The following is a 27694-nucleotide window of genomic DNA, read 5'->3' on the forward strand; positions in this document are numbered from 1 at the left end:
TTCAAATATCCTAACAAATACAATTTTTGGTGATGTAGAAAAAAGCTAGCGCACAGGGGGGGCAAAACCTGATAAGCATGCAATCTCCACACTGAGATGATTTGATGGAGAGAACCGCAAATATTTCTTTCGTATCTTCATTTAAAATATTGCATACTGTAATTTCCTGACAATACCACACACACTACACATGAGTGCGTTTCCAAACGGATATTTAGGGAATCTAAAAATGTCCTTTAGATTAGGACGCCTCTCCACATAACACTTGAATTTGACGTTTGAACATTATCGACCCCTTTCCACATTTGGAAACAATGATGATATCAGGATGCTCATGCAGCGTTGGTGCAACAAGGACAGTAGGGTGCGTTAATAATATGGACACACGAGCCGACGAGCTGTAAAGGATTGTGAAGATTACTTTAAAGAACTAACATTGCCAGATGGAAAGCAACTTAGAATAGAATAGAATGCCCTTTATTGTCATTTTACAATGCAATTGTATAATGAAATTGCCAATTCTTATGAGATTACAGAGTGGAAGGAAGATGTTACAAAGTGGCCTTATGTTGATCTTTATTTAGTAGGGAAACTTTGTGTCTACTGCAACCCTACTTGGGCCATTGTCAAAAAAGGGAGAACTTTGCCCTCACAGCAAACTCTACTTGCACAGCAGGGTGAGGAACGTATCAAGCTCGTCTGCTAGTAGTTTGTTTTGCTGCTCGTTAAATGACATAAAGTAAATCGAGAATCATGTCAAGTTGTTGTGACAGTGATCTCGGTAGGACGGCACAGTGTGGCTACTTTAAAGTTGCTGAGGGGGTCTTGGCCTTGCAAGCCAGACCAATGCTGTACCAGCGAGTCGTCGAGTGGGGAGTCACATTTATACGCATTTCTGAGGTGGGGCAAACCTGAGCAAACGGACAGTTCAAAGGAACCAATCAGAGAAGAGCAGTTGTGATGAGGAAAAAAAATCCGTCTGACGGGGTTTTACTCACTCTTTTGCTACTTAAAATTGAGTATAATGCTGAATTAAACAAACTACCATCTGTCTTGCATGCCAATTTGAATGTTGAGAGGATGGACTTCTGCTACCAAAGATTGACGTTACCCATGAAGAATATGTCACGGTGTGTAAATTTGATTCAGCGCTTCATTTAGAGCAGTGTGTTCGGACCCAGGTTAAGAACAATCTGGGTTCGATCGAACCCTTGGGGTTCGGTGAATCGGTCTCAGGGGTTTGGCAGAGCCTCCACTGGAGGTCCAAACATACCTGATTTATCGTGTAAATTTGTGATGACGCATATCTAAACTGGTCTCGCAAAGGCAACAGCAGAAGTCACACAGATTTACAGGTATATCATTTATTGTGAGTTCAGGCATTGTGTTGGTTTTGTTCTTTGAACAAGGTGATGATCATGCACGGCTCATTTTGTGCACCAGTAAAATCTATTTATGTCTTGAATTTGAAGAAGAAAAAAAAACGCTAAAAAGGGGTTCGTTGAATGTGCATATGAACTGGTGGGGTTTGGTACCTCCAACAAGGTTAAGAACCACTGATTTAGGGGGATGGGGTGCCGAACCCGTTGGTTAAGGCAGTTCAGTCCCACACCACCAATGTCAGTTTGGTCCCCATTAGTCATAAGGCCATAAATCGGATTTGTTTCTGGTGAGGGTTGGACTCCGCCAAGGCTGCCCTTTATCACCTATTCTGTTCATAATATTTATAGATTTTCTAGCCGCAGCTGAAGTATTGGGGGGGTTCGGTTTGATGGCCTCACTATCACATCCCTGGTTTTTGCAGATGATAGGGTATCTATATCTCCAACCCTCACTGGAGCGGTTTACAATCGAGTCTGAAGCAGTTATGAAAATCACCACCTCAAAATCTGAGATTAAGGTCCTCAGTTGGAAAAGGATGGAATGTCCTCTCCAGGTCGGGGATGAGATCCTGCCCCAAGTGGAGGAGTATCTTGGGGTCTTGTTCACGAATGAGGGAGGGTGGAGCGTGAGTTTGACAGGCAGATCAGAGCAACATTTGCTATGATGTGGACTCTGTACTGGTGTGCCGTGGTGAAGAGGGGCTGAGCCGAAAGCCAAAGCTCTCGATTTACCAGGTGATCTACAGTATGTTTCTACCCTCAACTCTGGTCACGACCCACATGGCAACCAACCCCGGGTAAGTGGTAGGTAGATGAATGGATGAAATGTCCTTAATCAGTCGCTCGCCACACGTATTCCAGTATTCAAGTGTTTGTGTGAGGCAGGTGACTGAAGTGTACTTCTTGAGATCCCACATTGGGGCCTTGATGGGAAAAGGGAGCAATATTGTAAAGTTTGATGAATATCAGGTCTTCCCATTTTTATGTCTAGTTTATGTTAATGCACAGATCCATGTTGGGAATGGATGACATGAAACACCACTTGCAATTGAGATATACGCCAGATTGCATACCAACGGATAGATTTTTTTAAAATTCATTAGGTGACATTAATAAGGAGCCTTACGAGAAAAGAAAGGATAAAAAGCCTACTGCCTGCCAGTTTTTTGTGTGCAATTCAACCCAACTTCCTGGGTTGGTCAAATTTTTAACAGAAATTAGGTTGTTTATAAACCCAGTAGGTGGGTTAGCACGTCCACCTCACTGTGCAGAGGTTGTGGGTCTGATTCCGGCTCTGGCCTTCCTGTGTGGACATTGCATGTTCTCCCCATGCCATTCCAACGACATGCATGGTAGGCTGATTGACCACTCGAAATTTTCTGTAGGTGTGAGTGCGAGTATGAATAGTTGTTCATCTATGTGTGTCCTGGCTGTCAACCAGTTCAGGATTTCCTCTGCCTACTGCCTGAAGGCTGCTGAGATAGGCTCCAGTGCGCCCGCGAACCTCTTGAGGAAAAGCGGTTCATAAAATGCATGAATGGGTGGATGGATTAGTCAGTTGCGGTTCCAGTTATTCCACAGGCCTATGTAACTATATATAAACTATGGATCAAATAACTACGACATAAATAACAATTTTATCGGACCAACTGTGTCACTCCAAATGATTAAATCCATCTGTCACTTAAAAAAAAAACCGCAGCTGCTGACTCTGGAAGTACATGCGGAGCTGAGGTCGGACTCATCGTCAGTCCTGGTTCCAATTATTTCACAGACCTATATATAACTATATATAAACTATATATCAAATAACTATAACATAAATAACAATTTTATCGAACCATTCGTGTCACTCCAAATCATTAAATTCGTCAAAATCTTCGTCCCCGTGTCACCTATAAACAACGCCACTCCTGACTCCGGAAGTATATGCGGTGCTGAGGTCAGACTCATTGTCCGTTGCGGTTCCAATTATTCCACAGGTCCAGTGCGCCCTCATGCGTTTTAAAGAGAAAATATTAGGTTAAGTGATCAAATATACTAGTAAGTAAGTAAAGTGTGTTAATAATCAACTAATAATATGTTAATAATTTCACATATAAATCTCTCCTTATTATGGGTCGCATCCCCGGCCAAACTATGAAAAAAACTGTGACTTATAGTCCAGAAAATACAGTATGCTTTCATACACACAAACATGAACAAGGTCTTCTGGATAAACGCCAATAGTTGCTGAATGTTTCCGAAGACCAGAGAAGGGAGCGATTTAATGTAATAATAAAAGCAAGGAAATACTTACCAAGTTAAATATTTCCTACAGTTAAAAAAAAAAAAAAAAAAAAATGCTGGTTGAGAATCAATGGAAGAAAACAGAAGAATTTTTTTTTTAATTCTTTTGCCAAAAACAATCTTTGCATTCCCTTGCAAAAATGTGCATTCTCTTGCAATTGTTGCATTCTCTTGCAATGAATTGGGGAAAACATTTTTTGCGAGGATTTTTTTTAAGTGAGTGTTTATGTACCTCTTGGTCAGTTAGGCTACTGTTTTCTCTAATGTGTGGATTTTTTTTAGACCATTATATTGTCTTTGCAACAGATTGCTACCTTGAACGAACGAGAAAAATAACACTTGCTACGTGTGCGCACACTTGCAAGCAGTGGTTACTCAGTGAGATACGGCCTTTTAAAGTTAAAGTTAAAGTCCTAATGATCGTCACACACACATCTGGGTGTGGTGAAATTTGTCCTCTGCATTTAACCCATCCCTGTGTGATTTTGATCCATCCCCTGGGGGAGAGGGGAGCAGTGAGCAGCAGCGGTGCCGCGCTCGGGAATCATTTGGTAATCTAACCCCCCAATTCCAACCCTTAATGCTGAGTGCCAAGCAAGGAGGCAATGGGTCCCATTTTTATAGTCTTTGGTATGACCCGGCCAGGGTTTAACCCCACAACCTTCCAGGCTCAGGGCGGACACTCTACCACTAGGCCACTGAGCTGGTCGCACAGATGGTGCCAAATTTATGTAAACTACAAGGAATGATAAAATACAGGTGGCTCCGGCTCAGGTCAAAGTCAGCTTTATTGTCAATTTCTCCACATGCCAAAGACACACAAAGAAACCGAAATTTCGTTCCCCCCTATCCCACGGTGACAAGACATGGCTCACAACAGACAACAAGTAAACAAGTATAACAAAAGCGTGCTGAATAAATAATGAATAAATAACACAACAACAACAATAATAAACAACAATAAATAAATAGGAGGAGCAGAAAAAAAAAAAGGAGCAAGTGCGCGTACAGCAGACATTCCCGAAAGTAGCGCAACAGTGCCGCACGCTACGCAGAAGGGGGTAGCGAGTTCAGGGCCCTAACAGCCTGGAGAAAGAAGCTGTTTGCGAGTCTGGTGGTGCGGGAGCGCAGGCTCCTGTACCTCTTCCCAGAGGGCAGAAGGTCAAACAAAGAGTGAGCCGGGTGACTCACATCTCTGGCAATCGAGGTTGCCTTGCGGGCGACATGGGAGGTGTAAATAGAGGTAATAGGTAATAGAGAGTATCATCCTGCTATTGAAAGTAATTCGGTTCGAATCTTGTTCAGTCCACGTGATGTGTATTTGTGCCGACGCACGTGTCTTACCACCAGCAGAGTGGCGACAGTAAATTACTGGCAGAAAGGGATGCCAGTAATTATTATTCTACAGTGTATTTTTTTTTACACTTTACCCATTGTATTGGCTGGTGAGTGTTTGCAGCTTCATATTGAGAATCACTGATGATACATCCAGGTTGCCCCATGAGGTGTATTACAAGTCTTATCAATCTTAACAATCATATTGACTTCCAGGAAGAGGCTGGATGACAACCCCAAAAGTGCGGTGACAACTGGAAGGACAGTCGACAGCCCGGAAAGATGGCAACTGAGGCAGGGAAGTGTCCCAAGCTGCAGTTCTTTCATGGGAGCACCCAAACAAAGCTAGAAGAACCCTAAAGAGTCATATGCCTGGGGGGCGCCCAAGAGGTGGGGAGAATGAGCACCACAAACTGAGGGATTTTCTGGAAATGACCTTGGCAAATGGATATTTGACTTTGAGTGAAGTCTGTAAATGTGGTATGGTCTGCAAAAACCAGACAGCAAAAACCCTCCTTAGAAACACATACAGTGACAGTATGAGAGCACAAGAGCTTGGCCACTGCGCAGCCCTCATATACCCACTAGAAACCAGCACCTTGTTTAACAGCAGTGAACCCACCCTAAAGGAAGTTAAAGAGGCCATGGAATATGTCCGAACAGCATCAGCACCAATCCCAAGTGGAGTTCCTAACAAGGTTTTATAGTTTATAGTTTATAGTGTCCCTGCCTGTTAAAGTATCTTTGGAAGATCAGTGATCTGGAAAAGAGGGGACACCTCATTAAGGGACTATAGATTCCCAAGGAGTAAATAGCAAGGAACATCAAGCAATTTAGGACAATCTCCTTGCTGAGTGTTGAGTACAAGACCTCCTTTAAGATCATTTCCAATCCTCTCATAGGATTTCTCCTGAAGAACTCCTGAATTGACACTTTGGTGCAGAAGAGAGGACTACCAGGAGTTCCAGGGTAGATTAAACACACTGGTGTGGTAACACAGCTGATCCGTGAGGCGCACGAGAGCAAAGGCAATTTGGCAGTACTGTGTTCGCTTATGGATTCCACACAAACTGATAAAACTGTCCCTGAACAGATACCATGTCCTAGAGAAACCCCCCAACCTGATTCTCAGCTACTATAACTAGTCTGAGGGTGTCCTCTGGGACGTCAACATCAGATTGGCATGGTCTGGAGAAAGGCATAATCACAGGCTGCGCAATCTCTGTGTCCCTGTTTGGATTGGCCACAAACATGCTCATCAAGTCTGCTGAAGTAGAGTCCAGACACCCTTTGTCCAGATCTGGAACCAGGCAATCCTTACAGAAGCCACCACGCATCCGCAACACATCTGTTCCAGTCAGTGTGAATTGGGCATAACGCTTGTGCTTTTTTACATGGTGGACAGTGGCTCCACAAACACTTTAATTTAAGTTGCAAGTTGTTTTGTCAAAAACTAATTTTATGAACCTGGTTTCCACAGATTTCTTGCACTTTGATCAAAACACAAATTGGAGTGATAGATTACTGTACGTCGGATATTTGCATCCTTCAAATCAGTTATTTACTGTATGTGTTGCCTTCGATGATGATGTAGAGAGGCCTGGAGCACAGCCAAGTTCTTTCATTCACAGCTGATTAGATCACACTGACCTGGATAACTTAGCGCTCCATGCTAAGCAACACACAGGCCTTTTTATCAGCCTAACCAACACCTAAGGATGGGAATGGGCTCTTTGTGTGACATCATATCCTTTGTCAATACAAGTGTGTATTCATAGTCTGGACTATGAGCTGAGTATTTCTTTTTTTCAAAAAGCAGCACAAACAATTCTCTGAACATGGCGGCCGTGGCACAGGCAGTAGAGCGGGTTGTTCGGTAACGAGTACTAATATTACTTTCATTTTGCATATTACTTTTTATCTACCACCCGTAAAACGGTGGGCAACACCACATTTAATTAAAACATTTCCTTTCAGAACTGAATTTAATTTAATGGAATAATAACAAAGTCATAAAAAATTAGAAAACAAAACCAAAATATCGGTTTATAAACTAACTAAAGGACCCAATAATTATTAGTTAACACAAAGACTAACTAGAAAATAAATCTTTTTTTTTGTAAATATGAAAAAAAGCAAAGCAGTATTTACATAAATATACAAAATGAGGGAGGGTAAGTAAACCCGACACTTACTGAGCAACTATGGACAAGTCCCTCACAATGTTTTCTAAAAAATAACGAATGGAAATCAGACATTGATTTATTTTTTTCTTTGGTGCATCAAAATTATTTTGAAAAACAAACTCATAAAACTGTCCTGGACAGAAATGATACTACTTTAAGTATTTTTTTTTTTTTTTATTGCCCAAGGGGGTCAATTACTGCAATTGAACAATATTTGTGACCGTATGGGCTCTGCAGCACAGTCAGATGTTTTGCTCTTAGCCATTCTTTTGTATTTGTTGCTGTTTGTTTTGGGGATATATATTATGAGAATACCTATGACCTAGAGCTGATTCAATGTTTTCACATTTTCCTCCAGGAATGATAGTGATCTTGACCGTCTTGAGATTTCTGAGTAACCAGCACAGATTCTGGAAAGTCGCAATGATTCCTTAGAATATAACACCCTGAAAGCCTCTTTGTTATGCTAATGTGTGTCAGTATATTATCTCAGTTCATATTATTCTTTGCGTAGAAAAAACAAAAAAAAACATGGAAGGGGTGGAGGATTGTATGTCAAGTCAGGTAGATTGGGTTGAAGGAGGCAGTTGCTGCAGCATGTCCTGCAGCTGTGTTTACCATGACAAGTCTGTGCTCACCCTGCCGTAGCCAGACTAAACACTTGAGACATTACCTGCAGGGCTTCCTATTTAAGTTCCTGTTTCCTATTACACTTCACATGTGAGTTCAGTAGAAATGTGGTAATGCTTTAGGGTCTTGGTGGCAAGGCTTTGCATAAAAAAACTATAGTAAATGTCTCCATAACACAGTATCACAAAGTAATGAGGAGGATGTTTGCGTACCGATGTGCACTGACCGGATTGAATTCACTGGAGCAGGTCTTTATGCCCATGTCATGATGGGTACAAATGGAAAAGAGGTCACAGAACTGTGAAATCATTAGTGTCTCTCTTGTTCTATTTTAGATATGACAAATATTTTATACAAGGAAGGGAATGTTCTACAGAAATGCAAGTGGCAGTTGTGGAGATGCTTTCAAACTGCAGCACAAGCCTTCAATTCAGCCTTGTGTTTTCTAAGGATGTGCAATGCATAGAGAGAGAGGGCAAGAGGAAATTTTCTTTCCTTGCTTCAGATCCCTAAGAACGCTTGTGATGGCAGGATCTTATTATCACAGCAAATTTGCAATGTGCAGAGTGCGGGAGATTAGATGCGCCTTTGCCTGTGAAGTGTATTTCCCAACCACGTGATACAAAGTGTCGCATTTGATTGAATGTTAAATCTGTGACATTGCAAACTCGTTCACCTGCCATTCAAATTTTGTATCAACAAAGCTATTTCCCGATAGTGGGCCAGTTTTGTAATTGCAAAAGCCCACACACGGCTCTGTTCAGTGGCACTGCTCAGTCACATTGCTTGGTATGTAGTGAGCCTAATTGTAATATGAAATATTTCCTCTCCAGGCATCATCAGTGCCCTCAACCTGGCCTAATTTTCAAGGGTTGCCCTTAAATCCATACAGCCATCCATTTTCTGTACCGTTTTGTCCCCATGCTGGTCGCGGGCGTGCTGGAGTCTATCCCAGGAGTCATCAGGCAGTAGGCGGGGCACACCCTGAACCGGTTGCCAGCCAATGGCAGGGCACACCAAGCATGTTTTTGGGATGTGGGAGGAAACTGGAGTACCTGGAGAAAACCCACTCGGGCACGAGGAGAACATGCAAACTCCACACAGAGAGGGTCGGAGGTGGAATTGAACCTGCACCCTCCAAAGTGTGAACCTTAAAATGCTACTAAATTCCTTCTCTTTCGGCACTGTTCAAAGTTGTTGTCTGGGACACAAGGTCATATTGATATGTTTGTTTTGTCTGCACTTGACTTTATTGGATTTTATTTCATGACCCTGACTGATGTCTACTCTGGTTTTTAACTTAATAGAGTAAGACCATACTCTCTCTATTCAAAAAATAATCTCGCTAATGCAAAATTGGTTAAAAACAAATAGTGAGGGCAACTTGGTTGTGTCTCTGGTTTTTGATCATTCAGCCGTCTCGCTATCTTCTTTAGCACCTTGACCTTCACTTGGCTTGTTGGCTACTTAAGAGTCAGGCATCCAGACATCACTCGTGTTTCTCCCATAAGGGTGAATAGGAACATACTCTGTAGCCTCATTGCTCCCAGTCTCCCATTTTAGAGGTCCTCAAGGACAGGAGAGCCTTGGGCAGTGAGGATATTGAGGGGGATCTCACTGAGGAGTGACAGCCCTAGCCTGTGCCTCAGATCCAGTTACAGCGTCAGACCAAATACAAACAGTGTGGAGCTCCTGGAGGTGTCTCAACATGCCAACATGCTTGTTTCTGCAGTTGTTCTATTTCGTCCTTTTTCGTCTTTTGAGTCAAACAAAATAACCTGCACGAATGTGGTGTTATTCATAGTCTCAAGGCTTTTTCTCGGCCAGATGTGTCAACACAACTTTTGCGAAACGTTAAATGTATTGTATCTACCGTTCCTTTTAAAGCAATTGAAATGTAAACACCCAAGTGTTATCCTTCAGCATAGGTATCTTTTTTTTTTTTAATATATAATTGTAGAAACAAACTTCCCAGATATTAAAGATCAGAAATAATAAGATTTACCCAAAATGACAACTAGACTATACATAGCCAGGTGTATTTTATTTATATGAAATAATAGATAAAATAGATCAGTTGTTGCAACGCAAATGGGTTTACCTATGAAACTGTAAAACTCGCTTCATTTCTGTAGGGTACACCAAAAGCCTTGACCTTGAAGCTTACCGTGATAATGAGAGTGAAGTAACTTGTTTTTAATCTTATGACATTCACACATGAATGGCGATGAATATCTGTGGAAGGAAATAACCTCCAAGAGTTTGTTCAATATATGCTTTGACAGGGCTGCGAGGTAACAGATCAAACGTACAACTATTCACTTGAAAAACAACCACTCAATTTCTTGTGCCAATTCTTACTCGTGATAGTGACAGCTAGCCTTAATCTGTTTCCACCATAATCTGCTGGTTTGCACCGTTATTGGGTGAATTACTTTCTTTAATTTTGAGTTTATTGTGCTACTCTTGCCCTGTATTTAAGATTACTACTAATCTTATTAAAACATCCACTGCTGTGGGGATCTACGTATGTCCTATTAAGACTGTAACCATTTGAGCTATATTTACTTTTTGTCAGTCTATCCCTAGCCAAGTATTTTATGTCCACCCACCAATTTAAAAACTGTACACTAAATGTACATTAACAGTAAGTGCACATTAACTTTACAAACTGATCACTTTCCTTAGAACAGTGGTTCTTAACCTTGTTGGAGGTACCGAACCCCACCAGTTTCATATGCGCATTCACCGAACCCCTCTTTAGTGAAAGATAAAAGTCAGTTTTTTAAATTCAAGAAATATATGTTTTTTTGCTGGTGCACAAAATGAGCTGTGCATGAACAACACTTTGTTCAAAGAACAACACTAACACAATGCATGAACTCACAACAAATTACACACCTGCTAATCAGTGTGACTTCTGCTGTTGCTTTTGTTCAGTTCAGATAAGCGTCATCACAAATTTACATGATGAATCAGGTGTGTTCGGACCGCCACAGTGGAGGCGCAAATGGAATGCTCATTTGTTACAATTACAGATTTGTTCTTGATAAACGTTTCCTCAATGAAAGCATGATGCTCACCGGTCCAATTCATGTTAGCAACTGAAATGAAACTAAATAACATTATTCGAAAACGAAACGAAAATGAAATGAAACGAAATGAAACAAAACAAAACAAAATGGCATGATATGTACTTTTCGAAAATAAAAATAAAACCTTTTTTGTTTATTTAATTTATTTGCATTTTATTAAACCTACAAATGTGTCAGATCATTTTGCCGGACCCTGTATAAGTCGGCAGCGGTCATATAGAACTACATTTGCATTTACATTACATTTACGACTTAAAAAAAAACACAGGTTTGTTTCCTACCAAAAGCCATGCTCATAATTCGTGCAAAGGCTCATGGGGGCTAGGAATTGTGTGAATTTCGTCTAAAATGCACCATCACGTAACATTGTTACTTATCCATTAATTGATTGGAGTATCGCCTCGGTGAGTTGTTTGAAATGTGAATGGGTTCAGCTGTTAATTTTACTGAAACTCATTGTGAAATCTGATTCTCACAGCTGGCTTGGAAACACTGTGATGTACTCCCAGTGGAACTAAAGAAGGTGGCTTGTCGACAGGGAAACCTGCCCTTCTGGCCTGGATTAGTCAGGGTATATATGTTTTCAAAATTTGATGTAGTGGACCTTCAGATCCTCTCATCAGATATCGCCACATCGATTCACATTTATGATTTGTTTGGCAGTTTTTTTTTTTTATACCAGATACCCTGCATACCCTCCAACTTATTCCTTGGCAGTAAAGAGCACCAGTGCGAGGTTGTGGAGGGAGTGGCTGGAAATGAAACCTGCGGAGTCTGCATAAAGGGCAGCAATGTTGTACTGGCACTACCAGTGTCTCAAATAAACTGATTAGCACTGGTTAGCACGTCCGCCTCACAGTTCAGAGGGTGTGGGTTCAATTCCACCTCCGGCCCTCCCTGTGTGGAGTTTTCATGTTCTCCCTGTGCCTGCGTGGGTTTTCTCCGGACACTCCGGTGTCCTCCCACATGAATGATTGAGCACTCCAAATTGCCCGTAGATGTGAGTGCGGATGGTTGTTTGTCTCTGTGTGCCCTGTGATTGGCTGGCAACCGGTTCAGGGTGTCCCCCGCCTACTGCCTAATGACTGGTGGGATAGGCTCCAGCACGCCTGTGACACCTGTGGGAACAAGTGGTACAAAAAAACGGATGGATGGATGGATGGATGGATGGATGGATGGATGGATGGATGGATGGATGGATGGATGGATGGATGGATGGATGGATGGATGGATGGATGGATGGATGGATGGATGGATGGATCGATCGATCGATCGATAGTTTTCTATGGGATGTTCTATATGCTATAGGTGTTGGCATTTATATTGTTATCTTACCAATCAATGTGATCTCCGTGATTTTATCTACAGCAAACATCTCGTGTTTCAAATGTAAGCATTCCTGTGTCCTTCTGCAGTCGGCTGTGTGGACATTCACTGGTGTCCTCAGAATAATTAATGTGATGTTTTGATAAGGGTTAATGTCTCCAGTAAGGTATAATTCATATGCCCTAGATAGCTTAGAGATTCTATGGCTTCTACAAAGTGCAGCACTACCTTCTTGAGCGTCTGCCATTTTCAAGTGCCTCCTGTCTTGCTGAAAAGGGCCCATTCATTATTTAAATATCTCCATTATTTATCTACCACACACAATGCACTCTTTTCTCATCTAGTGTAAATTAATATTACAGTACTACAGTACGTTGCTACTTGCATTGCTCGTAGAACAGAGATGGTAAGGAAGTGGAAGGGGAGAGCATCAGATTAGTTCAGTGGAGGATATTTCTTCAGTCATCCTTGATGATTTGATACTGGCTGACATATTGAGTTTAATTTGTAGCCTAAAGAACCAAACAGCTGTGTCCTATTTTGTTTAGCTGTTATTCGGGTGATCTGCTTCACAAGGTTGCCTTGCTTTTGGCGCTCAGTGTGAGGATGTCAAGAGCATTTTGTTAAGATTCTGATGAGGAGGACAGTGGTTTGGTAACCTTTTAGATAAGACTAGTAAGTCATTCAGTATTGCTAAGCACATCTTGGACAGCATTTGCTCTATGACTCAGTTGTTGTATTACAAAATGCTGTAGATCCATTGGATTCTTCTGAGAAAATGTTTTAATTTTGTTTTTAAAATTGTATGTGGACCTCAAATAATTAAACAAATACACTGTTAAAAGACTACATTTGCTCAATTTAACAAGATAATTGTTAGATAAAATGTTGTTGTTTTTTGCGGTGTGGTGTGTCAGTGGGAGCCAAATTTGAAATTTGGTATGGATGCGCACAGCTGTCTAACAGTCAGGCGATATGGTTTTTACTCCGTTAGACCGTATGGGGTTTGTGTGTTCTCCTGACTCCATGTATCCTGTGGTTGATTCAGGTTCATTCCAGGGTATACCCATCTCTCACCCAGAGGCCTCACTCGTAACTCGCCATCTGAATGAGGACATTTTACAAAATGAATGATTGAGTGGATGTGATTATATTAAAGATATATATATATTTTATCCGGGGGTGCATGTAACGTATTTTGTGTGGTTCTAAAATGACCACCAGACGTTGTTTGGTGCTCCGTTTCTCCCGACCCACAGACCTGATAGGTGAACTTCAAGAATTACGGCACATCTGAGCAAGTAGTTGGATTGTGTTCATTATGTCTCCAGTACTAATAGCCTTTTTGTTTTCTTTTGTTCAGACAAATTATGTAGGTCTTACCTTGAAACTTTTTTTCCGACAGTTTCGGCAGCAACTTCCGCCACAAAAAGGCTACATCTGAGCAAAGTTTATTATAAAAAGATCGCCTCAATATGTAATATAATGTGGCTGAATAAACAGTTTTTCTTTTTTCTTTTTTAGTTTTTCCTTCATTTGTTTTTGTAACTGCTACAAAATACAGTACACCAGGACTACACAATGGTGGCTTATTAAAACAATGCAATTTACTGTTTTTTTTAAATTATTTTTTTTAAATATTTAATTTAACACATTTGGGTTGCATGGCCCTTTTGAACAAATAGTTGCCCACTTCTGTCTTGCAAGTACGGGACACTTTGATCAGCTTGCTTACTTTGCACAATTCACATAATAGGGCTTCCATCCACAGGCTTCACTCTTTCTTTTGCACCACAGACGTCCTTTGCTTAAGAACTGTTAAGCTGTTAAACTGTTAAAACTGAACTGTTAAAGTTGCGACGCAATTACACTGGCAGCCCTCCTCCACCATCTTCCCTCGAATATAGTCATTAGCGAGGAGCCAACCTAGTCAAGCAAGGCGTCACAACGGTTGCTTTTAGGCTACTATGCAACATGCTTCCAGGGTCAATTTAAAAATATAAACAAAACAATACTGTAAATGGAATTTTGGGATTTCATCATCTGCGGTCCATCACATCATCCATCCTGCCATATATCAACAACACCCAGAAAAATCACAGAATTCATCAGAGATTGGCTGAAGCAAAGTGGAAAAGTGTGTTGTGGTCTGACAAGGCCATGTAGGCCCCTCCTACAGGTGGTGAGCCCATGGGAAGGGGCTCACTACCTGTAGGAGGGGCCAAAGGGGTCAGGTGCAAAGTGAGCTGGGCGGCAGCCAAAGGCGGGGACCTTGGTGGTCCGATCCCCGACTGCAGAAGCTGCCTCTTGGGACATGGAATGTCACCTCTCTGGCTGGAAAGGAGCCCGAGCTGGTGTGTGAGGCAGAAAAGTTCAGACTAGACATAATCGGACTTGCCTCCACACACAGTTTGCGGTCTGATACAAGCCCTCTCGAGAGGGGCTGGACTCTCTTCCACTCTGGAGATTCCCACGGTGAGAGGCGTCGAGCAGGTGTGGGCATACTTATTGCCCCTGGCTGGGCGCCTGCACATTGGTCTTCACCCCGGTGAATGAGGGGGTAGCCTCCCTCCACCTTCAGGTGGGGTGACGGGTCCTGACTGTTGTTTGTGCCTATTCACTGAACAGCAGTTCAGAGTACCCACCCTGTTTGGGGTCCTTAGAAGAAGTGCTGGAGAGCGCTCCTTCTGGGGACTCCATCGTTCTTCTGAGTGACTTTAATGTTCACGTGGGCAATGACAGTCAGACCTGGAAGGGTGTGATTGGGAGGAACGGCTCCCCCGATCTGACCCCAAGCGGTGTTCTATTATTGGACTTCTGTGCTCGACGTGGATTGTCAATTATGAACACCGTGTTCAAACATAAGGGTGTCTATGTGTGCACTTGGCACCAGGACACCCTAGGCCGCAGTTCGATGATCGACTCTGTCGTCGTGTCATTGGATTTGCGACCGCATGATTTGGACACGCGGGTGAAGAGAGGGGAGGAGCTGTCAACTGATCACCACCTGGTGGTGGGTTGGCTCCGACGGTGGGGGAAGATGCCGGTCCGACCTGGCAGACCCAAATATACTGTGAGGGTCTGCTGGGAATGTCTGGCAGAATCCCCTGTCAGGAAGAGCTTCAACTCCCACCTCCGGCAGAGCTTTTCCCACGTCCCGGAGGAGGTGGGGGACATTGAGTCTGAGTGGACCATGTTCCGCGCCTCCATTGTGGAGGCAGCCGACCGGAGCTGTGGCCGTAAGGTGGTCGGTGCCTGTTGGGCAGCAATCCCCGAACCAACTGGTGGACACCTGCAGTAAGGGATGCCGTCAAGCTGAAGAAGGAGTCCTATCGGGCCGTTTTGGCCTGTGGCAATCTGGAGGCAGCCGACGGGTACCGGATGGCCAAGCGGAGCGCGGCTTCGGCGGTTGCAGAGGCAAAAACCCGGGCGTGGGAGGAGTATGGCGAGGCCATGGAGAATGACTTCCAGACGGCTTCGAGGAAATTCTGGCCCACCATCCGGCGTCTCAGGAGTTCACCGTCAACACTGTTTACAGTGGAGATTGCGTGCTGCTGACTTCGACTCAGGACTTCGTGAGTTGGTGGGGAGACTACTTTGAAGACCTCCTCAATTCCACCGACACGCCTTCCATTGTGGAAGCAGGGCCTGGAGACTCTGAGGTGGACTCTCCAATCTCTGGGATCGAAGTCACTGAGGCAGTTAAAAAAAATCCTCGGGGGCAAGGCCCCAGGGGTGGATGAGATCCGCCCGGAGTTCTTAAAGGCTCTGGATGTTGTGGGGCTGTCCCTGCTGACACACCTCTGCAACATTGCGTGGACATCGGTGACGGTGCCTCTGGATTGACAGACTGGGGTGGTGGTTCCCCTCTTTAAGAAGGGGGACTGGAAGGTGTGTTCCGACTACAGAGGAATCGCACTCCCCAGCTTTCCTGGCCGTGGAACAGTGGACCAGCTCTACACCCTTGGCAGGATCCTCGAGGGGGCATGGGAGTTTGCTCAACCAGTCCACATGTGTTTTGTGGCGTTCGACCGTGTCCCTCGGGACACCCTTTGGAAGGGTGCTTCAGGAGTACAGGGTGCCGAGCCAACTGATAAGGGCGGTTCGGTCCCTGTATCATCGATGCCAGAGTTTGGTCCGCATTTCCGGCAGTAAGTCGGATTCATTCCCAGTGAGGTTTGGACTCCGCCAAGGCTGCCCTTTGTCACCGATTCTGTTCATAACTTTTATGGACAGAATTTCTAGGCGCAGCTAAGGCGTTGAGGGTGTCCAGTTTGGGGACCTCAGCATTGCATCTCTGCTTTTTGCAGACAACGTGGTGCTGTTGGCTTCTTCAAGCCGTGATCTACAGCTCTCACTGGATCGGTTCGCAGCCGAGTGTGAAGCAGTCAGGATGAGGGTCAGCAACTCCAAATCTGATTCCATAGTCCTCGGTCGGAAAAGGGTGGAATGCCCTCTCCGGATCGGGGATGAGATCCTGCCCCAAGTGGAGGAGTTCAAGTATCTTGGGGTTTTGTTCACGAGCGAGGGTAGGATGGAGCGTGAGATCAAAGTCAAAGTCAAAGTCAGCTTTATTTGTCAATTTCTCCACATGCCAAAGACACACAAAGAAACCGAAATTTCGTTCCCCCCTATCCCACAGTGACAAGACATGGCTCACAACAGACAAACAAGTAAACAAGTACAACAAAAGCGTGCTGAATAAATAATGAATAAATAACACAACAATAAATACATAAATAAGAGGAGCAGAAAAAAAGGAGCAAGTGCGCGTACAGCAGACATTCCCGAAAATAGCGCAACAGTGCCGCACGCTAAGCAGAAGGGGGTAGCGAGTTCAGGGCCCTAACAGCCTGGAGAAAGAAGCTGTTGGCGAGTCTGGTGGTGCGGGAGCGCAGGCTCCTGTACCGCTTCCCAGAGGGCAGAAGGTCAAACAAAGAGTGAGCCGGGTGAGGCGGATCGGTGCAGCGTCGGCTGTAATGCGGTCTCTGTACCGGTCCGTCGTGGTGAAGAGAGAACTGAGCCAAAAGGCAAAGCTCTCAATTTACCGGTCAATCTATGCTCCTACCTTCCCCTATGGTCACAAGCTATAGGTCGTGACCGAAAGAACAAGATCCTGGATACAAGCGGCCGAAATGAGTTTCCTCCGCAGGGTGTCCAGGCTCTCCCTTTGAGATAGGGTGCGAAGCTCGGTCATTAGGGAGGGACTCAGAGTCAAGCCGCTGCTCCTCCACGTTGAAAGGAGCCAGATAAGGTGGCTTGGGCATCTCATCAGAATGCCTCCTGGACGCCTCCCCGGGGAAGTGTTCCGGGCATGTCCCACCGGCAGGGGACCCTGGGGACGACACAGGACGCGCAGAAGAGACTATGTCTCTCGGCTGGCTTGAGAACACCTTGGGATCCCCCGGGATGAGCTGGACGAAGTGCCTGGGGAGAGGGAAGTCTGGGCATCCCTCCTAAAGCTGCTGCCTCCGCGACCCTACCCCGTATAAGCGGCAGAAGAGTGGATGGATGGATGGATGGATGGATGGATGGATGGATGGATGGATGGATGGATGGACGGACGGACGGACGGACGGACGGACGGACGGATGGATGGATTTTATATTCAGGTGCACACACCTATCTGAAAATGATGTTTTATGGTATTGAATTTATTGTACTACCATTACTTTTTGCTACTGGTTAATTTATTTTTGTCAACACATTTTTATCAGTGCACATGAGCAAGAGAGATGAGATGTCAGCTCTCCAAATTTTTTGAAAGACTTCCCTACTATTGTTGTGTCTGTGTGTTAAAAGACTTTGCGGCATGCTGAAGCCTGTAAGATGTGTTTTAAGAATAGGTATGCACACTAAGATTAGTGCAGTTTTTACTTTGAAAGACATTCCACATTGCAGACTTATTGCACAACAGCTACAACTGCTAGGTTTGTTGGGTCACTCCCACGCTTGGCCAAACATGCAAGAAGTGAAAATAAATGCACATCTTCATCCAGATGTCTGGCACTATTTTCAGTCTTATGGAAAATAGTTGCTTTCTTCATTCCCTCTGCTGTCAGACTTTACAACATGCATGCCACCTGATAAAATGAATGTGTTTCATCTCTGCTAGCAGCACTTGTGTTTGTCCTTGTAACCCTTTTTTGAAATTCTGGCACTTGTTTTATTCTTGCACTCGTATTATTCTTGCACTCATATGCGCTGCTGTGACAAGTGAATTTCCCCGCTGTGGGATAAATAAACTTCTATCATCATCATCATTTACATCTTTTTAAATGAAAGCAAAGCTGGAATTGTCATGGTTTTCTCCTCCCTCCTCAACGACCTCGGTTGTCAAACTGTACTCCTGATGGCAACACTCAATGATTGGATGGGTCTGGTTGGTATCAGGCTTGAAGTGTGGCCACTTGCCTAGTCGAAGAGACAAGATGAATTTATGACACCTGACAGTGACTGTCATGAAAATAAAAAAGTTGTGTTATTGCTATTGGAGCTTGGCATTAATTCCTGCGTTGGTACGAGAGCAGGGCAGCTTTGTCTTTCCTCTCTTTCTCCACACTAGTGTGACTCTCATTTCATTGCCCTGCCTCCATGATTAGAGGTCTCTTCTTGTCGGCCTTGTCAGGGCGTAATGACAGAATTGTGTTCCAGTCCGTTTCTGCAATTCCAATGGGCTAATAGTTACGTTAGCCCACAGAGTATGTCATTAGCTCTCCACCCGTATCAAAATGAGCGGCATGTCTGTCATTTCAAGGCCCAAATAACAGGGCAGGCAAGCCAGAGATCACAGTCACATGGGTGCTCTGAAGCACAAATATTTCCACCCATCCTCCCTCACCACACTTTTACTTCATTGACATGGAGAAATCACAGTGACATGGACTTGAAGAGGCAAATGGAAGTCAAAGAGATACACTGTGAATTTTGGCCGATACTGATAATCATACCATCATAATCATTAGTGGGACCACACTGCTCATTTGTGACGATTGGATGATTCATGGTCATCATTCTGATCCTGTCGGCTTGTGTAGAATCTATCAGAGCTTGCGGCTAATCTGTTTTGATTATTAGCCTCTAAACCGCTCTTCGTGCTGGGCTTGTCGAGGGCTGAGTGATGAGAAACTACACTCTCACCCTAATTTATTTAGATTACTTGTGCAACTATGTGTGCATCATGATCAGGGTAACTTTATTGGAGCTACAATTGATGGTTAGTTATCACAGCAACATTGATCACCTAGTAGTCCATAATATTGGTGCACAGTTTTGTTATAAACCACACGAATTTGACAATTCCCGGCCGGGTCATACCAAAGACTATAAAAATGGGACCCATTGCCTCCCTGCTTGGCACTCAGCATTAAGGGTTGGAATTGGGGGGTTAGATCACCAAATGATTCCCGAGCGCGGCACCGCTGCTGCTCACTGCTCCCCTCTCCCCCAGGGGATGGATCAAAATCACATGGGGATGGGTTAAATGCAGAGGACAAATTTCACCACACTCAGATGTGTGTGTGACGATGATCATTGGGACTTTAACTTTAACAATGCATCGCTGGTGTCGAGCAAAATCGTCGCACAGCCAAAATCATCATGTTTCAGGAGACCCCTGTTTGATTAGGCCTCTGAATAATTAGATAGGTGTCTTGAGCTTGTCTGCTCTGCCTCTGTGACGTTTCCTGTTGGGTTGGCATCTTTTTATCCATGACACCCTTGGCACACTTATTTGTTGATTTTAGTAAAGGCTGTAGAGCCACACACATGGGCTAGGCATTGTGGGTAGGCAGCCAAGAGTATAAGAATAGTAATCCTGGAGGTGGGGGTTGGACCTTCTTCCACAATCTGGCAGAAAAAACTCCACGGTCTTGATCCTTCTGGCATCCATTAAATAGTTTAGCTAAGAATATGCAGTCTTCTGGTACTTACTATTAGCATAGCGAGTAATAAAGATAAAAAGAACAAGGAGAAGATAACAATCCCAAAACGGCACATTTGTTCAACAATTAACATTGTGTCGTGTGGACTAACCAATAGTATAGATTTGTGAAAAAAAATATTAAACTTAATCGTGACATTGGAGGATTTGTCCCGACACCAGTGGTATGTTGGAAATTCCTGTTGGAAGTGCATTTTTATTTCTAAATATGTCTCTTGGTAAACAATTGTTGTTGGCTGCTGACATTTTAAGACAATAGTTTAAACTAAATGTTGCAACACAAGCATAGGAGCAGAACAAATTGCTGTTCAAGGACCTATTTTACATTACTTTCGAGTGGTCTGTGTTATCTCACAGTGTTCAAAAGTAAACCAGCTTTCAAATAAAAGCAAATCAATTATTCCGTTATACTGTCAAAGCCCCTGGACTATTAGATCAAGCAGCGATAATCAGTTATGACATGGTAACAACAGCTAAGAATAGACATGGCCTCTCTTGCTGTGATCTGTTATTTTCAGGTGTTGGCTTTCTCAGCCTTAGGGTGTTGGTCTGACTGCTCATTATTTTGGTGTTCTACATTATGAACTTGTTGTCCATGAGGCTGAGGCTGTGTCCACAGAAACAAATTTAAATGTGCATAACCACTATATATATATTTTTTTTTAACCGTTTCAGTGTTTTGCCACAATAGAACCAGTGTTTTCGGAGTCCAAATATGATTCTACTTTAAACTGGGTCCCAGAGTGAATAAATCTGTAGAGAATATGCATAAAGAGCTGCCGACTGTTACGGATTGTCTGCATTTTATCACTGATTGCTAACTTGTTACGCTTGTAATACTTATTTTACGGATGTATAAAAAACATGTACAACAGACTATGTTTGACATCACGCCAATTGCAGGCGAGATATTATTCCACTGGGGCGCTCAAGTAAATCAACCGTATGTGCAGTTAAAACTAGCAGATGAGTCAGACATTTTAGCCAAATATTACATTTATACTCTATAGTCTTAGCAGAGTCATATCAGCAGCAAGGAATAAGAGCAGCGATATGAAATGAAGATTCATTGCTGGATTATTATATCTAATAATGCATAGAAAACCATTGTGTGCTAACAAGAGCTTTGTCCTTCATAGAGCAACAAACACCATTAAATGTTATTGTATTTGGCTTCTACTATGGAAATACGCCACAGAGTGGCTAATGGTGATTAATATTTATACTTATTTACTTGTAAATATTTCTTAAAATGGCCAGTGACACTAATAAGTGAGACACACACCTTCTCAAAAAGCCAAACTTTAGTCTCGTCAGTCCAACAGTCCTATTCTTCCAATAGTCTTCAGCTTCATTAGATGGTTTTTTTTTCTACCCAAAAGTAAGATGAGGCTTAGTTTTTTTTCTCCCTTTTAAACATTGACCTCACCAAAGGAGGCCTGCAGTTCTTTGCATTGTGACCTCTTCAATGACTCGTTGCTGTGCTCTCAGGGTCATTTTTGTAGGCCAGCCACTGTTTAAAATGTTCCCCATTTATGAATAATGGCTGTGGTTGATGGGCGTTCTAAAGCTTTAGAAATTGCTTTGTAACCCTTTCCAGAATTATGTCAATTACCTTATTTTTCAAATATTTTTGAATAGATAATTATTTTTTTATATCAGTGTACACGTGTTATGATTTTAATGATTTCTTGAACGAGCAGGTCAAGAGATAATCAGAATTGCGTATGGTCAGTGAAAATGAACTCAGCTTTCCCCAAAATGCAATTCGCCATAGTTAATTCACAATTTTGCAAAGGCCGCATGTATTTTATCACACAGGGTTAGGTAGTGCTCAATATTTTTTTCTTTATTAATGAATAAAGTCCATTTAAAAAAATGCCCATTGACTTGCTGAAGCGATGCAATGCAAAGAAAAAAATTCCCCAAACTATTGACACTTAGTTAATTTAAATATATCTGTTCACAATTAAATTACACATGTTGATGTGAAAAATGCAATGTATTTCAGATTTAACCTTCATCTTCTCTATCGTCTGTGGTTATGTATGTGAATCAATATCACATGTGCAATCAGTTCACTTTGTTTCTTAATACAATAACAACTTCTGCACATTTTACAGTTAGTGGTCACAGTGGGCTTTTAATAATTTGCCCTGCAGCTGGGACTTCATGGGAATAATCTGAGCACGATATACAGTATTTACCTACATTTTCAGGCCTGAAGCTTTTTAAGTAGATAAGAAGTGGATCTGGTTTTGATCCACGTGAATCTTTCCAAAGCTGTGGGTTGATCCTTAAATCTTCAGCAAATACTGATAACTGCAGCTTGACTGCGGGTGTGACTGAGTGATACAATTCATGTGCATCTTTGTCCAAGTGCGGTGACCTTTTCTGCTAAGATTTGCACCTATTTTTGCCATTCGTGGTGCATGTTTGTAAGGAAGGGCACAAAGGGAATAAGATTGGTATTTCCGCAACAGCCTATGCTGAGTGGAGCGCTAACTGGAGCAGGAGAATGGCGCTGTTCGGTGTGGTTCATGGCTGTTATTCCTAGTGAGTGTGAAAAGAGCTAATACCATCTGACAGTTCTGGAGCAAGAAGAGGAGGGCTGTACAAAAAAGAAGGAGAGAGAGAAGAGTGAACGGGAGGTAGGCTAAAGAGATGGGTGGGGGTGAGAGCGTATGAAGGGCTATGTTAGATGAGCAAGAAGAGAGGATGAGCTTGATATGGACAAAGAAGGGATAAAGAATATGGGAGGGGAAGGGCTAATGAGGTAATAACGCTGGGACCTTGACTGTCAGCGGTTGTAGAAAATGGCCTCTGATAGTTGTTGCCTTTTTATCTTATATTGAAAAGAATGTCTTGTGCTGGCCTAAAAAAAAAAAAACAAAAAAAAAAACACAAGCTCTTGATGTTCAAACGTTCTCTGTCTAATCTGGCAGGGACACATACATGTAATTTTTTGTTATCATTGGCTAATTTGCATATATACATGGGGACACTGTTTTGCCAACAACAGAAAAAAACAGGAAGGAATGTTAGCTCCCTCTTGGTTTTAAAAAAACAAAACTTTTTTCGATTTGTTGAGCTAACTTTTCACAACAGCTTTTGTTTATTATTAAAAGTATTTATTTATTTAGTATTTATTAGTATTTATTTACTTTTGTGGTTGGGTGCTTTCAGGTTCTGTACTTTAGTGCTTTTGATGGTTGCGCCTTTTCGGCAGCATGCGTGAGGCAGCACTGATCGTGATGGAGGGAACGTCAACTCCATTTGACTGTTGCCACTTGACGACCACGGGCGTTCGTGTTGTTTGCGCCTGTAATGGGCAGCATTTTTCACAGCTCCGTTTTGTTCAGCGGATATGTTAGCACTGTTGTAAAGTCTGCACTGGTGCGACTGAAGTATGGCTGATTGTCGAGGTGAAGACGAGCGCGGAAATGTGCCTCCAACTGTGAATTGACATTGAAGCAGATTTCTATGGGTCTGGAGAATAGAACCATTCTTTCTTAGTCTCTCTATTTGTAAATGGAAGCTAGCGCTAATTGTTTACAAATTTAGCTAAGGCAGACACCTTTGAACCACTGGTGAAAGCAGACTTTGAACATCTCCTTTTTCATCTATTACTGCTTCGAACAAGGCAGGTGGAATGATAGTTGTTGCGTTTGTATTGCCAATGTTTTGTGATATTTTCTGTTATATTGCTATTTTGTTATATGTTTTTGTAAAGCGCTTTGTTACGATGAAAGCTGTTGTGAAAGTGCCATATAAATAAAGATGTTTTGTATTGTATTGTATTTTATTCAAACAAGTCAAATCAATTCTTGTTCCTGTGTGAGTTTGAAATGTCCAACCGTCGTGGAATGCAACTCGTGTTTGGTGCAGATTGCGAGTCGTGTTAGTGTTTGCTTCTTATGATCCTCTCCGTTTTATAGATGAACCACAAAGGTATAATATTACAGTAGTAGTATATTACAAAATATAGGATAAATATTCAGGTACAATGCATCTTTATTTACATTTCACGTTCACAATGGCTTTTGCCGTAACAAAGCGCTTTACAAAATCCTTAAATAATACAACAGAACAAGCATCTGGTCTGAAGCATCTAATCTCTCTGATTGAGCCTTTCGTTTGTACATGATACGGTAAATACGTCTCTGTGTTTTAAGTTTATGAGCGCTTGACAGTTGGAGATTCAAACGGCTGTATATATTGTGTTTCACAACAGTTTTAAGCAGCATTTATAATTCCTGTGGATGGAATGGATAAGCGTCCACTCTGTTGCCAACATGCACCGAGCGGCTACACAGCGCACGCAAGTTAGAGAATGGAGTCAATCTAGGAAGTTGCCTCAAATTTGCACACGACCTTTTTTAAATGACAAATATCAAGACTCGAATATTTATTTATTTATTTATTGCATGACAAGGATTTCACTGGCAGATGAGTGTCACAGATGGTCTTCAGCCTTTGTGCGACTGCAGAAGTGCCCTGTCAGAGTTGGAAAGCTTTAGCTAATAATTATGGTTTCATTTTAAATTTTCAAAGTATTTAGGAATGTTATGGTAAATGCTCCTGTTATTTTCTTAGCTCTATTTAACAAAGAAAAAAATCAGTTGTATTTAAATCAACATAATTCAATTTAATGTTTCCAGGGCACCTCTGTATATATCCATCCATCCATCCATTTTCTGAATTGCTTAGTCCCCACGGGGATCGTGGGTGTGCCGGAGCCTATCCCAGCCGTCATCGGGCAGGCGACACCCTGAACCGGTTGCCAGCCAATCACAGGGCACACAGAGACAAACAACCATTTGCACTCACACTCACACCTAGGGACAATTTGGAGTCTTCAATCGGCCTATCAAGCATGTTTTTGGGAAGTGGGAGGAAACCAGAGTGCCCGGAGAAAACCCACGCGGGCCCAGGGAGAACATGCAAGCTCCACACAGGGAGGGCCGGAGATGGAATCGAACCCACACCCTCCTGACTGTGAGGCGGACGTGCTACCCAGTGTTCCACCGAGCCGCCCCCTCTGTATATAATGTAATGTAAAATAATGTATATTATAATATACACTACCGTCCAAAAGGGTCACCAAGACAATTTAGTGTTTTCCATGAAAACTAACATAATTCCACAAGGGGTTTCATCTTTTTTCAAGATGGCGGCGCGTGCACACGCAGCGGCCACTCTCTGTCCCGTCAGTACGGTGATTTGTTCGTCTAATGAGTGTTCGTCCGACAGTCTTGTGTGTTCGTCTCGTCGTGCTTTATCGTGCTACAGCAGGCAGGTTCTGCTTGACATCGGCAGAAGTGGGTTTTGCGGCGTTCTGGACTTTGAAGCGTCGACATTAAAGGCGCTCGGACTGCTACGTCCTGAAACGTCGCCGACCTCACCCGCTATTGGAGCCGTCGGAAACGGTGTGCGAGGAGGCAGAAGAGGGGCAAGCGCGAGGCGTCCGGGCCAGGCTGGCGGCCAACCCAGCGCGACCGGCGGTGCCCTCCATTCTTCTGGCGAATGTTCGATCGCTGGACAACAAAATGGATTACGTTCGCCTGCTGAGGTCTACGAACCGGACGGTGCGGAACTGCTGTGTGCTCGTGTTCACCGAGACCTGGTTGAGTGACAACATTCCGGACTCTGCCGTGCATCTGGAGCAGCTAGCGTGCTATCGGGCGGACCGTGCCATTGTACGAGGGGGAAAGTCGCGAGGAGGTGGAATATGCGTCTACATCCGAGAAGAATGGTGCCGGGACTCTGTGGTGGTATGTAAGCGCTGGTCGCCGCTTGTGGAGTTTGTGATCATTAAGTGCCGTCCTTTTTATCTGCCGAGGGAATTTACCGCAATTCTGCTAGTCGCGGTATACATCCCGCCTTCCAACATCGAAGGAGACAGGATCGCGGCGCTTGGTGAACTGTACCAGGCTGTCAGTGAACAGCAAACAGGGCACCCTGACGGTTTCACCATCTTCGCTGGAGACTTCAATCATGCCAACCTGAAGTCTGTTTTCCCGAGGCTTCACCAGCATGTTCCTTTTCCGACACGTGGAGACAGCTTCCTGGACCTAGTCTACTCGGCGCAAAAGGGAGCTTTCAAAGCCACCCCCCTCCCCCATCTGGGGCTTTCTGACCATCTCACCGTTTTGCTTTTGCCCGCATACAGACAATTGGTAAAGGCATCCAGGCCGGTTCGGAGGCGGGTTCGAGTGTGGCCTGAGGGTGCCTCCGATGCACTTCGTGACTGCTTCGACACCACTGACTGGGACTTGTTTAAGCAGGCAGCCACCTACAACGATTGGACGGACATAGAGGAGTATACTGACTCTGTTACCTCTTACATCACGAAGTGCATCGATGATGTGACTTGCTCGAAATCCGTCGTCACTCGCGCGAACTGGAAGCCGTGGCTGACGGGGGCTGTCCTCAGACTGTTGAGGGCCAGGGACAAGGCTTTCAGAGCGGGGGATGAGGCTGGCTTGAGGACAGCGAGGGCCGACCTGTCCCGAGGCATCAAAGAAGCGAAGAAGGCGTTCTCGTGCAAGGTCTCCACCCACTTCAAGGACAGCAAGGACGCACGTAGCCTTTGGCGGGGCATTCAGACCATCACGGACTACAAGCCCGCGCCAAGGAGCTGTGAGGGCGACGTCCGTCTGCTGAACGATCTGAACCGCTTCTTTGCTCGCTTCGACGCCCAGAACAGCACTTGCCCGCTGAAGACCACTCCCCCCTACACGAGCAGCCCCTGCGCCTCTCTGCCGACGGTGTGAGGAGGGCGCTTGCCGCTATTGACACCCGTAAGGCGGCGGGCCCTGACAACATCCCGGGTCGAGCGCTGAAGGACTGCGCTGGGGAGCTGTCGGGTGTCTTCACGGACATCTTTAACGTTTCCCTGCAGCAGGCCATCGTCCCCTCGTGTTTCAAGGCTGCCACCATCGTTCCTGTGCCGAAGAAACCTGCACCGTCCTGCTTCAATGACTACCGCCCTGTGGCACTGACGCCCATCATCATGAAGTGCTTTGAGCGGCTGGTCATGGAGCACATCAAGTCCGTTCTCCCCCCCACCATTGACCCTTTCCAGTTTGCGTACCGTGCCAAGCGGTCCTCTGAGGATGCCATCTGCTCTGCCCTCCACTCGGCCCTCACCCACCTGGAGAGAAAGGACTCATATGTGAGGTTGCTGTTTGTGGACTTCAGCTCTGCCTTCAACACCATTGTGCCGCAGCGACTCATCTCCAAACTCGACGAGCTGGGCCTCAGTACCTCCCTCTGCAACTGGCTACTGGACTTCCTCTGAAAGAGGCCTCAGGTGGTGCGTGTTGGCGACAAAATTTCCGCCAGCATCACGCTGAGCACGGGGGCCCCCCAGGGCTGCGTGCTCAGTCCATTGCTCTTCACCCTGCTGACGCATGACTGCTCTGCGACCTACAGCAACAACCGCATAGTGAAGTTTGCTGACGACACGACTCTGGTGGGTCTCATCACGAAGGGCGACGAGACTCG

General features: G+C 44.1%; 1 protein-coding gene across 1 annotated transcript in view; it reads left to right on the top strand.

Annotated features, from left to right (window-relative positions):
• nr6a1a (nuclear receptor subfamily 6, group A, member 1a) overlaps positions 1-27694 on the top strand; it is a 142514-nt gene that overhangs the window by 44969 nt on the left and 69851 nt on the right. The gene's annotated exons all lie outside the window — the stretch shown is intronic.

This window comes from Syngnathus scovelli, chromosome 3 (assembly GCF_024217435.2).
Source record: "Syngnathus scovelli strain Florida chromosome 3, RoL_Ssco_1.2, whole genome shotgun sequence".
Taxonomy (NCBI): Eukaryota; Metazoa; Chordata; class Actinopteri; order Syngnathiformes; family Syngnathidae; genus Syngnathus; species Syngnathus scovelli.